The 17065-nt window shown below is 39.9% G+C and overlaps 1 protein-coding gene across 1 annotated transcript in view; it reads left to right on the top strand.

Annotated features, from left to right (window-relative positions):
- The first annotated feature begins 2715 nt into the window (after positions 1–2715).
- Positions 2716–17065, top strand: part of Palld (palladin, cytoskeletal associated protein) — a 411174-nt gene continuing 396824 nt past the window's right edge. Inside the window, exon 1 of the mRNA XM_036166695.1 lies at positions 2716–2883. The gene's annotated coding sequence lies outside the window, so the exon portion shown is untranslated. The remainder of the gene's footprint in view (positions 2884–17065) is intronic.

The raw sequence follows: 17065 nt of genomic DNA, 5'->3' as shown, positions 1-17065 counted from the left end.
AATAAAGGGCATACACTGACCAACTCCTTGAGATGTGGGAATTTCACAGATTCTTCAACTACCAAGAGAGAGGAGACAAAAAGCAAATAGATGAGGAAGTCATACATTTCTCCCATGGTCTCTTCATGACATCTGTGCTTTGCATCTTTGTGACTAGAATCTGCTTTAAAGTCCCAGAGAAGCAGCCTCCTACTTACCCAGGCATGAGAAGGAGCCTCCAGGCCATCTAAAGTGGGAATGGAATAGTAGCATCTATTGGTCCAGAGGGATTCTCCCAGTCAATCCAGATCTGTGGTAGAATACTATTTTAAGATGTGTTACATTGGTTTGTGCTATGGAACATTTTCTTTAATGGTGCAGATATGTGTTGCATTCCTTTATGTTGAATTTGTTTAACTCTGTGAAGCTGTGTTACTGTGCCTGTCTAAAACTCCTGATGGTTTAATGAAGAACTGAATGGCAAATAACAAGGGAAGAAAGGATAGGTGGGGCTGGCAGGCAGAAAGAATAAATAGAAGAGGAAACCTGGGAGAAAAAAAAGAAGAAACAAGAGAGGAAGGAAGAGGACACTAGGGGCCAGCCACCCAACCACACAGCCAACCACAGAGTAAGAGTGAAAGTGAGGTATACAGAAGTAAGAAAACAAAAAATCCCAGAGGCAAAAGGTAGATGGGATAATTTAAAGTTAAGAGAAGCTGGTGAGAAACAAGCCAAGCTAAAGACCATGCATTTAGAATTAAGAATGAGCCTCCATGTGGATTTATTTGGGAGCTGAGTGGCAGGCCCCCAAAGAAACAAAGAGCAAGAGAGGAAAAGAAACAACTAACAACACAGATCCTAGGTCCTGTACCATTATTAATAGCAATAATGGAGTTACCAAATGAAGTTATATATAAGTAAGGTCTGAAGCCTCTCATAGTTGAGTTCCTCTGGGATTCCGGAGCAAACCACTTCTTTCTTATCAACACTTCCTTCTGTAAGCATTTAAGCTTTGTAACTTGGACTGGTCCTCACATTGGTCATTTTCCCACCACTTTTAGACCTCCTCTACACCCTCCCTCCCCTTTTCTGCCCTCTCTAGTTTTGTCATTCCGTACAAGATAAAAAGAGTATTAAACACGTGTGTCACGTCGAGGCGGGCACCTAGGCTGAGGCACTCTCCCCCTGTGATCTGTAAAAGCATTTATTCCTTGTTATGTTCACTTGGCAAGCATGCTGACTGTGTACATCTTTTATTGTCTTGAACTCTGGTTTAAAATTGAATTGCTTAGTTCTGGAAAAAAAAGTGTTGAAATGTATTTCCAATGCAACAACATTGGCAGTGTGGCCTTTAGACGTGACATGTAGAGTTTTGACATCATGGATAGGATTAGATACCTGTATTAAAACACCCTCGCTTTCCACTTTGTACTGTGTAATGAAGCGTCTCTAGCAGAGGACACCGAAATCAAGTGACAGTTTAGAAGCAGTAAAAGGATCTTCACTGTACAATGAGCCTGTTCAATGAACCTGCAGGCACCTTCATCTTTCCAGCCTTGAGAAGAATGCAAAGTCAACTTTTGTTCTATGTAAATTATCCCATTTGCATTATTTTCTTACAGCAGCAAAAATAAACTAAGACAATAGGACGTAAGAGGGATTGCCACTTTTGTTCTACAAAGAATAAGTTGTCAAATCACTGACTAATGAATGTAAGGGTGAATTGGCCATGAAAGCACTGTGTCAAGGATCAGAACCAAACAAGTAATGAATTCTGTTATCAGGAATGGACTTCTTTAGAAATGAAACTAGACCAAAGGTTATGGCAGCCAATTAAATACTCAGTACTTTCTTTCTGAATTACCCGGGACCTTTCATGTGATTCGACCCATGCTCTAGTAGACAGTCTTGGTTAGATCTTGCTCTAGTAGACGATCCTGCTTAGATCGAGAAGTTGTTGGCTCTCCCTACCTCTCTCTATGTGTTACTAACAAGAGACCAGTACAGTGAGCTGCTACAGAATAGTTAACAAAAAGGATTTGTGATGTATTTTTCACAGCTGTGGAAACTGCATGCTTGCCTTAGACAATGTTCACTCACCATTTGCTTGGTTTTTCCCGTGAATTATTTGCTAAATGTTCTTGATGCTTAAGGCTCAATGCTGTATCCCATAAGATTTAGTCTCCATTTGTTATACATTTGTTCTTTTCAGACTCCATTTCATTATGCCTTGGACTATATCCTTAATACACACTGTAGTCATATGACCAATTTTAACTAACACTCTGAAATAAGAAAGCAGTTGTGATCAGCACTCAATTTGGCAGGTGTCTTAATTTTTAAATAGTTGCTGGGTTTACTATTTTAGGAGAAGCCACAACATAACTAAAAGTTAAACACACAAACAGATTCTCCTGGGAGTCTTCCTCCAGAGTGTCACTTTTTTATTGGGAATCATAAAGTATTCTAGTAAGTAACTAAGGGCATGCGAAAAGGCCATGTGGTGACTTCCAACTACAAGGTCAGAGTGGAATATGTTTAAATGCCATGCTTATTGAAATCATAATGACGGTTCCTTCTACACTCTGTGGTGTTAATTTCTAAGAACCCAGCCACGATCTGGGGCTGCTTCCCAGCCCACTCCTGGGATTCCTGATTGTGGCACTCAGCTGAAACTTGAGTTCAGTTACCAAATATAGCCGAGTAGAGTAAGAGAACAGATGAGTGTCTCAGGCCACAGTTGTCTCAGTACCACAGACCAAGCTGTCCTTAATGGACCGGCAAGACCAGCCTCCTCTCACCAGGAGAAAGAAGAAAAGCTCCTGTGAAATCCATCGCCTTGGGGAGGCTTCAAACTGACCAGGCATTGGAAAGGTCTGTACGGTACCCTTAACACACTTACTAGCAGGGTGACATTTTTGACATTTTTAGGACGTTTAGAGTTGGAAATATTTCAGCAGCTTTGCCTGGCACCGTATTACCATTTGGAAAATGCTTGATTTTTCTTTCACAAGAATAAGAAATGTAACGTTAATTTTGTATTTTTTTCCCAAAACAGGTCCCATATAAATTTGCTGGGTTTTTCTCTGCCCACACTGCCAGTCATCTACTTTTGTGTTATAATCTTAGGTGTTCTACATCATTATGATCAATTCCAAAGGGTTAAATGTGTCTCTGGATGGAGTCAAATTTGTCAAGAGTGTGCATGTGTTACACTTCATAGGCAATGAAGCTGTAGTCATCTTGACCCTTGTCCAGATTTAAGCTAAAAACTGATGGATTAAAATAATAGACTTGGGGTTTCAAATAACATTCTGAATTACTAGTTAACTTTTGAAAGCTTTTTAAATAACCCACAGGACATAATTAAATTAGTTGGCATAATAACACCAAGTAATATACAAAATAATTTTAATGTGCAAATGAATAAAATACTTGTGACTGTGGGCATCCACAGTGCAGTCTGTCAGATATAAAGATCAGAACACAGTCTATATCATGCTGTTTTTAAGTTGCAGAGGAAACTGTCTTGAATCCAATACATGATGGTGGTGCAGAATGATTTCAGGCTCATATTACTTTCTAGCATTTTCTAAAAATACTAACTACCTTCTAGTGTAAATACTGTGGCCAAAGACAAAGTCTATTACTTGCCAGTAGAAAACTACTTAAAATCTGTTCAATTGATGTGTATACAAAATCAAGTCTTTTTTACACGATAAAGATACTGGCCAACTGTTTCTCAAAGGAATTGAATTTACTGCTAAGATATTCAGAACCTTAAAGTTGCTAACTGGAGAGGAGGTCTGGGGGTCCTATCTAGCCATAACCACTCTGTAATATGTCATTACACATTCCTAGTCCTGTTCTTCTGCCATCCAGGGTAGGTTGGGGTCCCTTTATCTTGGCTGTATGTCTGCTCTCTGTCTGGATTTCTTTGCTCTGCAGCTGTAAGTGGATATTTACATTGCCATAGATCACACCTGACAAGACAGGGAGGCTCCAGATCACCCTAGGACCTTGTGACTTCTTGGTTTGGTTTTGTTCTTCTTTAACAAGCATGAAAAGGAAATATTTGTGTTTACCAAATAATGTGGCCTAATTCTTTAAGATATATCTACTGATACACCTGCACAGCCAGGACAAGGGTCCCCAGTGTTTCAACAGGTTGGGCAGGAGCCCCTGAAGAACACTGTAATTCTTAAGTCCATCTAGGGATCACCGCCATGGAGAGTGAATGGCCAGGTCCTGGTGAAATTTAAGCAAAGAAAATAAACACTAAACAAAGCATTCTGACTACAATTTGCAACTAACAAATCATCATCATAGAGAACAGAGGAACATATTTCTTAAATACATTTTTAATTTAAATCAGAAATGGATAAATTAGAAGTAAAATATGCAGTTATTCCCAATGGATTCAATATAAAATAAAGAGGACACCAGGAAAAAACCCACAAATCCTCCCACTAAACATGTTAAATTTGATGGAATTGATTGAACTGTCAGATTTTGTTCCAGAAATTAAAAGAAAGTGTCTTACTTTAGAAGGGGAATTGTTGTATTTAAAACCATAGGGTAAATTTGAGATATCTTCCTGTAATAACAATGTAGTCAATAACCAAGAAGAAAAAGAGCTTGTGTATTTATTAAGAAATGATTATACAATTAAAGTCATTTTACATCAAACATAAGATTTTATGAAGATTTTCACATTTGGCTTTTGTCCTACAGGGCTCTTTGCAACAATAAAAATATTACTGAAAGAAAAAAGAGACACAAAAAGAATGAAGAAGGAAATAATAAACAAAAAATTAGTCTAAATATTAGCCATGATTCTAAAATAACAAAAATAAACTTCAGAGCTTTTGTTCTAAAATGGCCTTCAAAGATAGGTTTTATTAATAATTTCAGCAACATTGAATTGTTTAATCAAAATTTTCTATTCCTTTTTAGATGACTACAAACAAGTAAATGAGGGTGCTTACTTTAAATATTGAAATCATTTACAATAAAATTATGACTTGAATTTTCCATCTCCTATCTAAATCCCACCTTAGAGCTAACCAGAATTTATTGACTGTCTTGCATTCTTCCAGTCATGTATTTATTGCTGTGTACAGGAGCACTTTTAGGTGATTATTGAAACATCTCTGTCCCTCTCTGACATCTCCAAAGCACCTGGATGTAGTAGACAAGACTAGATTATCTAGGAGTCAGTCTCTTTCCTAACATCAGTTTTTCTTTTAAGATTCCAGCAGCTCTCTGGTGGTGTGTCTCAAAGCAGTCGACAGATAACAGCCATTCTCCCAAGATAACTGCTCATAGTATCTCCAGTGGGAAGAGGGGACTTTGCAGTTACACAGGCTTCAGTGCCGAGTTCTGCCATCACCCAGTGCTACCTTCACATTGGGTCAAATATTTGGACCTTTTTGTTTCAGTTTTGAGTGATAAGAATACTAAAGAAGAAAGATGATGCCTATGCTATCAGTTGTCCACAGGGGCAAATGATTTACTCTGAAAACGTGTATCTCAGAAGCAGCCATGGGAAGCCCTGCTTCCACTGTTTGGGAAAGAAATTTTCTTTGCTATACTCCACGCTGGCTGTGTGTGTCTGCCTTGTCTTTCCTGCAATCTTTTAAGTTGGAGAAACGATTCTTATATCAACAGCCAATAGTGCCTTGTGTCAACATGATTATTCTGGAAAGTTTTCCGGAAATATATTTACACACATAATTATATAGTGTTATATATAGTATTATATATAATAACATATATATATGTATATTTTACTCACAATACAGAAGATTCTCCCAAGTGTCATGAATGTAATTTTTAAATAAACAAGGCATAAAGTTAGCAACTTTAAAAGCTAAGGCTATTCAAAACTTATAGATGTGTCTTTTATCCATTTGCATATTCACATAAGTATGTGAATATGCAACCATGCATATGTGCAAATACACGGCATATTTAGGATCTCAAAAATAAATGTTTCCCCAAATACTAGGATAGTAATGCTAAGATTTCACATGTTAGGATGTGTGATACATGTACCAAATACAAAATCTTCAATATAAACTCCATATGCTCTATAATTGCAGCATAACATAATTCCACAGAATTCAGATGATATTAATTCAAAGAGAAACTGTGAGAGCCATAAAATTATGTATATAAATAATCTTCAAATTAAGTGCTATAAAACTCACAAAATGAGTGGAATATGCACAGGAAGTTAATACATTATGTGATCATAGGAATTTTCATTTCGAAGCAATATCTGTTTAGAATAAACATGAATTCTGATAAATGGCCTGCTCATAAGTAGTGGTAGATAAGTGTCTTTGGTACCTTGTGGTACTGGCTACACCTCCCAAAGCTTTGCAATACCAAATACTTGCTTAAGAGCAAGAAATTGGCATCATGAATACATGCCAAAATTTACCTGCAAGAAATTGTTTGCAAAGCACTGTGAGGTTACAGGTGACACCAGCAGCCACTACTTCTGTAGAACAGTCTGAGAGAAACTAAAGCCTGAGCCCAGCCTTTGCTTGGGGCAGTCGCCACCCTTTTCTCCAACAACTGTGGGGCTTGCAATCACCCATGGTCTGCGGACACGGCTGATAAATATAAACGTACATTTTATCTTAACGCATGTCGTGTTATTTGTAGCTGTGTGCCATAAAAACAGAGTATAGTTGTCCAAGTCAATCCAGAAAAGACAAAAGGACATTTAAGAAATTCAGAACCTGGCAGTTTTTTCCTAATTTACTTCTCATGCCTCTTATATTATGATGTTAGATCATGGGCACATAGCTCAATGGTGGGAGACTCGGCATGCCTGAATTCCTGAGCTCCAATTCCCAGGACCACCAGTGGAAAAAAAATTAAAGGAGTGTTGGGATGTTAGTCCTTTGGAAGGCTATTTCCTTAGCCTATAAAGGGAAGTGTAACTCATAGTAGGCACTTTATTAACTAGATGCTGAGATATTTAATTCTAACTTGGCTAGTGTTCATGTCACACATGTCACAGAGAGTTACCACTTTTTACGCAATTCTCTCTGTCTCATACAGGTTGAATATCCTTTATGAGAAATCTTTAGAACAGGAAATGTCTCAGATATTACAGTGTTTTTCCATTTTGAAATATTTGTAGATACATAATGTGGCACTTAGGAGATTGACCCCCAACTCTAAATGCCAAACCACATATGCTTTCTGTACACTTTGCATGTGTAGCCTGAAAGTATGTTCTGTTATATTCTTAATGATGCTTTTAATTATCATTTTTAACAATTCGATGCATACAACAGAATTCTGTGGTGAGGAATTGTCTACTTGTGATGTCAGCTCAGCACGTAAAAGATTCTCGACTTTTGAACTGCTGTGGGTTTCAGAATTTTGGGTAGAGCTGCTCAACACACACTAGAATTGATGGAAAAGAGAATAAGCAATGTTATGCTTCTGATGCTTTTCATCATGAGAATCTTTCTTGGATGTTGATAAGAAATATAAAAGTCAGAATCATTAGAGATAAACCTTCAGTGTACTCTCGTCCACATTTCTAAATGAGCAAATGGTGTACACCTTACCCAAAAGTGTTGGCAGTCCTGATATAAGCAAGTCTTGTTAGTGACATAGATGGATATGATTTTGTCTTTCCAAGATGTTGGACTTTATTAAATAACAATAAATTTTACAAGCCAAACCAATTTCTTTGGCTTTAACCTGGTTAGTATTGATGGTCACTCACAAACACAGGTACCCCAATCTTTTTCTCCTTGATATTTACTTATTTATTTAATTTTTATGGAGGAGGGTCTTGTGTGTGCTGTGGCACACAGGTGCAGGTCAGAGCATGGATGTCAAAAGCTGATTCTCATCTTTTACCTTCAAAGGCCTCCCTCACTTCTTCTGTGGCACTGCATACTCTAGGCTAGCTGGGCTGCAAGCTTTGTGGTGATTCTGCAGTCTCTGTCTTCCATTGTGCCACAGAAATGCTGGCATTGTGATGTGCACCCTGCAGCCAGTACTGTGTGTGATGTCAGGGATCAAACTCATCAGGTTTGCACAGCTAACCTCTGAGTCATTGCCCCAGCCGCACTGGTCCCCAGTGTTAATCACTACAATAGTTGTTAGATGGTGTATTAGACTACAGATGCGCTTATCTTTACACGTGTTCTGCAATGTATATGTGACAAGATGACTCTTCTAAGAGGCTGAAGAGGCTGCACTGTTCAGAGGAACCACACTGGAGGTCAGGGCAGAGAGCTGATAGAGACACAAGAAGAATTCTCTGCAGGAGACTAGATAAGAACCGCAGGCACAGAGCTGTTAGAGTGCAGCATTATCACTGCAGGTCTGGGTGACAGGTGGTGTGAATGTCAGTTTCAAATGTTCCATGTGTGTCAGAGGCAAGAGAAACAATTTGAACTGGAGTTCTATTTCAGGGACAATTTTCCTGGGTGAGGCAGCTCACTATGAGTGATCAAGACATGGGTCCATGCACCTGCCATATCCCAGTATTGCATCTACCACATCTTCTTTTATAGCTCCTGAATCTGTGAGAGAGGGGGCTTCTTGAACTATTGCTAGAGGGAGACATACCATCCCAGTCTGCTGACTAGCATCTCCTATGACTGGTTACAACAATCTTGGGCCATGAGCTTACCCCCCAGCAACAGTCAGTGTGGGACTTGGTCCCACACTAGTATGTGCTGCCTGCTATTGGAAAGCTGTTTGTTCAGGGATGGACACAGTTTGGTGACTTTGATGGTAATATACGTGACACAAGAATTTGGACACGGTCCATATACAATGATAGTGCCCAAAGCTGAACAGAATCTTAACATGTCTGACCACAGAGGTGTAACCTTGGATGCATCTAGATTTACTTTGGAATGGGGTGGGTGATGCTCTTGAAGTAACAGACTTTCTGGGTACTCTCCTGTATTAGGAACCCTGGGTTTGGATGGTCCTTTTCTTCTAAAACACACTAACAACACTCCCCTAAAAACTCTGGACCTGGGTGCCATCCAGTGGTGAAATACAGAAGTAATTACAGAAACATGGAAAATAAGCAGTTTGACTTAGAATTTTTTGGATGGACACAAATGGCAGATTAGGAAGACAAATCTAAAGACAATATTACATGACAACAAGCATCTTGAGGTTTTAAAAAAAAAACCATCCCCTCACTCAATAATCAAAATAAGGCCAGAAAACACGAAAATAAGATACCAGGTAGCAACCAGTATAGGTGAAGTCTCAGAGAGTTGAAAAGAGCATTATGGAGCTCAATGAGCTTGAAGAAAATAGAGGAAAGTTTCAATAGTCCCAAACAGAAATTTACAGGACAGAGAATTTAAAAAAAAAAAATCAAGCAGTAATTCTTGAGCTTCAGAATACACTCAGTAAAATTCAAAGGGCAACAGAGGCTTCTGTGGAAGAGAGACTAAACAGAATGAAAAATTCAGTGCTCAGCAAAACTATCCTTTAGGAATGGCAAAGACATTTCCAGATGAAGAAAATGTAATAAATGCATGTATTCCCAACACATGTATCTACAACACATATTAAAGGAAGTACTTTAAACGCGAGAAAGGACATGCTAATGGCTAAGAAGAGGGTGTAGGAAATTCACTGAGAGAATAATTATAAAAATTTAGAATATGCTAATATTTAAATGAAATGCATAAGCCATCCCTAGTACAGAGCCTAAAGATATAATTAAAACAATAACTATGTTAATACATGATAGGCAACCTAGAAATGTAAAATGGGGACTAGGCGGGATGGATCAGTCACTAAAGTGCTCACCTCAAAAGCATGAGGATGGGAGTTCAGATCCCCATGTAAAACAGTAGGCCCATGGCATACACCTGGAATTTCTGTAGGCAGGGTTCTCCTGTCCCTACCATCCAAATAACCACTCAGTATCTTAATATTAATTGTAAATGCTAGGCTGATAGCTCAGGCTTGTTACTTGCTAACTTTTACATTTAAATTAACCCATATTACTTATCTATGTTTTGCCACATTGCTTGGTACTTTTTCCCAGTATGGCTTGTCCACCTTGTTTCTCTTTCCTGGCTCCACCCTTCCTCCTCCCAGTATTCTCTCTGTGTCAGGCTGTCTTGCCTACTCTCTTCCTGCCCAGCTATAAGCCAATCAGCCTTTTCTTAACAATGAGAGCAACACGTCTTCGCAGTGTACAGGATTCCACAGCAAATCTCAGTGAAGGGGAGTCAGAAGGTAGAGACAGATGGACCACTGGAAGCTTGAGGGGCTGGTATATGTGATAGGGTTCCAAGACAGTGAGAGGCCTGTATCAAAGGGAAGGAAGACCTGATCTCTACACACACACACACACACTGTGCATGTGTTTACCAACAACCCCAACACATGCAGGAGGAAAAAAATGCAAAATGGGACACTAAAATTCAAAATGTGGAAAAAATTAACTAAGACTATATAATCATATTCTATTAGTTTATTGCCTCTTATTCTTTGTTTCTGTCTGTATCTCAATAATCATGTTAGGTTGCTGTTATTTAAAAAATAGATTTCTAGGATCAAATGATTTTTGTGTATATTTGAGGTGGTATGCTCACATGTGTGGGGGAGCACAAGTGAATCCTGGTGTGTACTCATGTTCAGAGAGAGAGAGAGAGAGAATGTTCTGAAGCTGATGAGGAGGGTCTTCCTCCATCACTGATTGAGATTGGGGTGCCTTAATTGAACCGAGATATCATTGATTAGCTAATATAGCAAACTAACTTGCTTCAGGGATTCCCCTATCTCTGGTTCTTGAGTGCTGGCTTATATGTGACAGGTACAGACCTTCCCAGGATGCCTTTACATGGGTCCTGGGAATCTAAACTCCTGTCCGAACATTTACACAGCGAACACTTTATTCACTGAGCTGTCCCCTCAGTCCCAGAAAGTTATATTTGATAAGCTAGTGGTAATGACAAAGTAGAAATCTAAATGGGAAAAAAAAAAAACTAGGAATCAAAGCACACTACCACAGCAACTAACATGAGTACCTAGGAAGACTATAAAAGAGGGAGAAAGAAACTACAATAGTATTAATAAACAGGTTTAGTCTGATTAAAACATTAATCAATGTGTAAATGTGTCAAATATTACTTGGTATCCTTTAAATGGACATTTTTGTTTTGTTTTTGTTTTTCAAGATATAAGTTTTCGGTGTAGTCCTGTCTGTCCCAGAACTCTCTCTGTACACCAGGCTGGCCTTAAACAGAGAGATCCACCAGCCTCTTCCTGCCAAGTGCCGGAATTAAAGGCATGGACCACCACCACCTGGCTAAATGGACATTTTTAATGTCTGTATATGACACTTGAAATGAATTTTTAGGGTGAGTGGATGGCTCAATGGTCCAAGCCTGCCAACCTCAGTTTAATCCCCAGGAACCGTGTGGCAGAAGGAAGAACTGACTCAGAAGTTGTCCTCTGACCTCCACACATACATACTCTCACACAAACAAGTAAAGGCAGAAAACATTTTAGGGAATTTTTAAAATTCAGGATCCACAGCAGAAGAGCACTTAATGGAGAAGATATATTTGAAATGCTACAGATGGGACTCTGGTCCTTAGAGCAGGGGAAACGATAACAGATTTCCAGTCCCCTCCCTTGGTTTCTGTCACTCCTTCTTCCCACAATCCCAAAACAAAGTTCAAAACATGTTTGCAATGCTAGAGATTTCTGAATTTTTCTTCATTGCAGGCTGTGAGCCAATGTGGTAAACAGTAGATGTGAGAAGAGCCCAGCCACGTCTCCTGCCTTCATGGTGCTCACTGCTCAGTGAGGAAAGGGTCTCCAACATCTATATATACTTATTTGGGGTTAGTGGTGTAACTTGGTGATGGAACACCTGCCTAGAATGCTCAAGGCCCCAGGTTCAATACCCAGGACTGAAAGAAAAAAAGAAAGAAAGAAAGAAAGAAAGAAAGAAAGAAAGAAAGAAAGAAAGAAAGAAAGAAAGAAAGAAAGAAAGAAAGAAAAAGAAAGAAAGAAATCTTTATAATATGATAAATGCTAAAATATTCTTCAAAGTACCCAGAATCAAATTGTACTAACGGGAGAATTCTAGAAACTCTTTAAAGGAAATGGAATTTAAGACAATCCTTTGTACAGGTGAACTGGTGAGAAAAGATGAAGGATGGAGAAATATAGGAAAGGGCATTTTAAGGAAAATGGACAGTGCATGCAAATTCATTAAAATATAGAAGTACATGGAATGTCCAGGGAATGGAGAAGCAGACTGGACTGGGCTGGGAGCAGGCTGTGTGAGGTTGCTGGAGAGTGTGCTGGAGAGTCTTCATTGGGCATATTTTCTGTTGGCACTTTTATCCCAGATAGGCTGTGAAACTTTTCACACAGGCCAAGGGAGGAGGGGTGAAGGAATTGACAAGATAGACTTTGTAAATATGGTCTCACTCACAATCTGTGATTCCTGCTGCAAAATGCCTAACCGATATATATATATAGTCAATCCCTAATGCTGGACCATTAAAAATCCCTGAAGGAGAAAAACGTCCTGCCATGCTTCATCCTCCTGAAAGCTTCTAGTGAACCAGTACACCACTGCCATCCACTCCGTGCTCTATCATCTATGACCGGAAGCAGAAGGGAGGATCATGACAATGAGTAATGTAGACAGGGCCACAGAGCAGCCATTTCCTCTATGGGGAAGAACCTAGAACTGCACACATCCCAAAAAGTCAGAGAATCATATCTTAGGGGAGTTTGGGGAGAGGTGACAGTTAAGCGAAACTAAAATGAAGAGGAATAAAGAGAAGAAAGGCATTTCCAGGGAACTCAAACTCCCGAAAAGAAGTAGTCGGGACCAGAGAAAGTCAAAAGCTACACAGGACCCCTCTGTTCCCCAAGACGTCTGTGCTGCTCACCAAAAAAGAAGAAATTGACTGCTTCTTTTTGCCATTTCTCTCCTTTCCTCTTTATTGAGCAAAAGCAATCTAAGAGGATCTTCTCAGTTTGACTCATAGTCTGCATCTCTCACGTCAGCCCCGGATTAGGAAGAACATCGCTTAGCATCCAACATGAAGTCTCCAGGAAATTAATGGAGATGTTTGCAGCCATGTATGTCACTCCTTTTGAAGATAGACTTTTTATTTGGGGGCGTTGACTGACACAAAGGGTCTCTGAAGCACAATTTTCCAGTGAGCCCACGCCATGGGGAAACCTCTCTTGGTCACCCACATTGAGTGAGCATTTTCCTAGACCATGTACATGCTCCAGCAGCAATAACTGCCCTGAAAATGAAATCCAGAGCAGGTGTGCAATCATGTTACTATTTCACTTTTCACTGTGCAAGCAGTTTTTAAACGGCGCCTAATCCAGACAACTGGATCCCATCAGGCGAAGCCTCTTTAAAACAAAAACACGAGTTAGTAAGCAGGTGAGATAATATGTGCCCGCAGCAAACACTCCCAGTTTCACAATAAGAATCTACTGCTTTTCATCATTCAGTTGGCTTTAAGCTTCCTTATATAATGTTTTCCCTGAAGCTTTAAAACACATTACAGTATGCTCATCTTATACCAAATTATAAGGGAGTTAGTGATGGATGGCGCTTGTTTTATTAATATGATACATGGTTTCATAATCTTGCCTGTAGCACTACAATGTAATCATGCTTAAGTACGTGATTAGCCCTGGGCTTTGGACTAACTGGACATGAATCTTGGTTCTCTTATGAGGGGGTGGATGTTGGGACAGAGGGTCTCCTTGTGGATCCCTGGCTAGCCTGGAACTTTCTCTGTAGTGCAGGCTGACCTCAGACTTGCCATTCCTCCTGCACTGCTTCCCACATCCTGAGTGCTGGATTACATGTATCTGCAACCACATGGGGCTGAGTGTTGGTTCTCCTGTGCAGATCTGCCTGTTTTTTTCTTTCAAGCCTGGTGCTTGCTGTGAGAATCTCAAGTAAAATAGTGTACACACCGATTCTTGGTGCAATGTCTGTTTCCAGGTGAGCAGGACACAGTTAGCCTTGACCATTGTTATTAGTAAGGTCACCATTGAGATCGCCCAGTGATGGAGAAATGGATGAGATCTACATTCACATACTGGAGGTGATGGGGGGGGGGGTAATGAAGGGCAAGGGGCGGGGATGAGAGCTTAGGGGAGCAGGAGGTTTGAGCTGGAATGGGAACAGTGGGAGAGCAAGGAAAGAGATACCATGATAAATGAAGACACCATGGGAATAGGGAGAAGCAGAGTGCTAGGGAGGTCTCCAGGAATCCATAAAGATACCTTCACAATAGACTACTGGCAATAGTTAGGAGGGTGCCTGAGCTGACCTACTCTGGTGATCAGATGGCTGAATACCCTAACTGTCATGATAGAACCCTCATCCAGTGACTGATGGAAGCAGATGCACAGATCCACGGCCAGGTCCGAGGCGGAGCTTCAGACGTCCAATCAATGAGAGGGAGAGGGATGCTATGAGCAAGAGATATCAAGATCATGATTAGAAAAAGTACAGGGACAACTAGCCAAACTAGTGGAAACACATGAACTGTGGACCAATAGCTGAGGAGCCCCCATGGAACTGGACTAGTCCCTCTGGATAATCCAGACAGGTGTTTAGCTTGAATTGTTTAGGGGTCCCCAGGCAGTGAGATTGGGACCTGTTCCTAGTGCACAAGCCAGCTTTTTGGAGCCTAGTGTTTATGATGAGACACTTTTCGCAGCCTTGGTGCAGGGAGAAGGGGCTTGGACCAGCCTCAACTGAATGTATCAGGCTCTGCTGACTCTCCATGGAGACCTCGCCTTGGAGGAAGGGGGAATGGGAGGTGGGTTGGGGAGAAGACTTGGGGGCAGGAGGAGGGAGGACAGGGGATTCTGTGGTTGTTCTGTAAAACAAATAGAAAAATTTCTTAATTAAAAAAAAAGTAAAGTCACCATTGAGTATTATTAGTCTTTATGTATGAATTCACTATGTGGCTAATGTTCTTAGCAGTGGGTGGCCAATTTTTAAAAAATAAAAATCTACATAAAGTTTTGTGGAATATACATACATACGTGTGTGTGTGTGTGTGTGTGTGTGTGTGTGTGTGTGTGTGTGTGTATGCTACTGTTTTGACTACTCAGCACTGACATAATTCCAAAAAAGGCTGCCTGTGGCATAGTCCTAGACGGCCTCAGCAAATTCAGTAAATTTAAGTGTTCTCAGCAAGAAGGAAAGAAAATTGAACTCCACAAAATGGTAAGTCTACTGTAATGACTGATCACTGTAGGAATACCACCATGTACATCCCCATCAAATCTCAGATTCCACACTTTAAACACAGGCTATTGTAACTATCACATCATATACCTTATTTTTACTCATTTAAATGAAATAAAACACTGTTATTTTAAAAATTGAAACCAGGATTCAATTTGACAGGCTCTCTCTATAAGGCATGGAACAGCATTGTTCTGCCCATACCTCCTCCTGACAATACCCATTATTGTTCTCACCGCACATGTATTTTATTCCACTTCAATCTAAAAATCAAACTTCTACCCATGAATCCCAATGGAGCATTGATTTCCCAGGGACTGTGCCCATTCTCCTTCCAAGTCTCCTGAATGTCAAGACCTGGATTTTCTGTCCCTACACCTGTTTCTGGACTGCTGAACTTTGCTAGAGAGAATTTCCTGGTCACTCCAATGAATGTCACCATAAATATATCACATCTAACTTCACTTAAGGCTTCACCTCTGCTGGTAAATCATCCTCACAGACCTCCTTCCTTTCCTGACCAGTATTTCAAGCACCTCTTGTCCTTGTAAATTCTCAACTGCACAGCAATTTCAAGCTAGGGGCCCTTTTTTTTTTTAAGTTACAGATTTATACAGATATTTATCTTCTCTCTTTCTCTCTCTCCTCCCCTCCCCCCCCCTCCCCCCTCTCATCCCCTCCCCTCCCCTCTCCTCTCCTCTCCTCTCCTCTCCTCTCCTCTCCTCTCCTCTCCTCTCCTCTCCTCTCCAGTCTTCTCTTCTCCTTAGATGCTCCATATCCCCTTTGAATTATAATAATTTTCTCAAATCTTTGGACACAATGACTACAAGTTCTCCCCACTTCTTAACACAGGTGCTTCATGTCCTCCTGTGGGCTCACTAACTCCATTAACATTTAAACAAATTCAATGCTATATACTAAAAGCAACAATAACAAAAAACCTAAATAGATAAATAAGTAAGTAAGTAAATAGATAGATAAATAAATAAATAAATAAATAAATAAATAAATAAATAAATAAATGGAAAACTGGATTTTCCCCTGGGACCACCTTCTTCATGTCTTTTCTCTTCTCTATAAATCTCCAAGCCATTGTGTGCACTTACAGTCTGTACTTTCTATATTTTTCCAGCAGTCTGGTTTCAGTCTCTGTTGCAGACACGCAAACTGCTATATATATATAGTATATAGTCTTCTCCAAGAGATACCATCTTTTCCATTTTCTGGGATTCCTTGTTCTCCTGGTTTCTGCCAGAGCTCTGGGGAAATCCTTTTCTCTCCTCCTTTCTTTCTTCACAGCCTTTTCCACCCTGTGGCTTAAGGATTCCCAGCCCAGCTCTCCTTTCCTGAGCTCTAGATCAGTATTTCATATTGCCTTCTGGGGAAGACCAGAGACCCCTCAAATAAAAATCAAACTTGTTCCTTAAAACATATTTCTCTGCACATGGCCCATAAGCTAACGAAATGATCCATGCTGCTGTGTCATCTCCGTGCTCACTCACCATGTGTCTGTCAGCCCCATCTCTCCCATGAAATGTTGTCTTCCTTCTAGATGGTATCATAATATTTTATTTTTCTCTTATCATGTACTTAGCATATTGAATTATATATGTTTATGATTGAATCACATCCATTAAGCTTATGAAAGCTAAAAGCTTATCCTTTTAAAATATACATATATATTTATATACACACGCACACGTGTGTTTATGTCCCCAGCAGTTGGTGATGTACAGTAAACACATGTTAAGTAGGTGGTTCTTTTTCATGGATGGTCATATCTATGAAAGTGCCTAGTTCATG

This window comes from Onychomys torridus, chromosome 17 (assembly GCF_903995425.1).
Source record: "Onychomys torridus chromosome 17, mOncTor1.1, whole genome shotgun sequence".
NCBI lineage: Eukaryota > Metazoa > Chordata > Mammalia > Rodentia > Cricetidae > Onychomys > Onychomys torridus.
The sequence above is the reverse complement of the archived record's forward strand: the minus strand, read 5'-3'. Positions and strand labels throughout refer to the sequence as shown.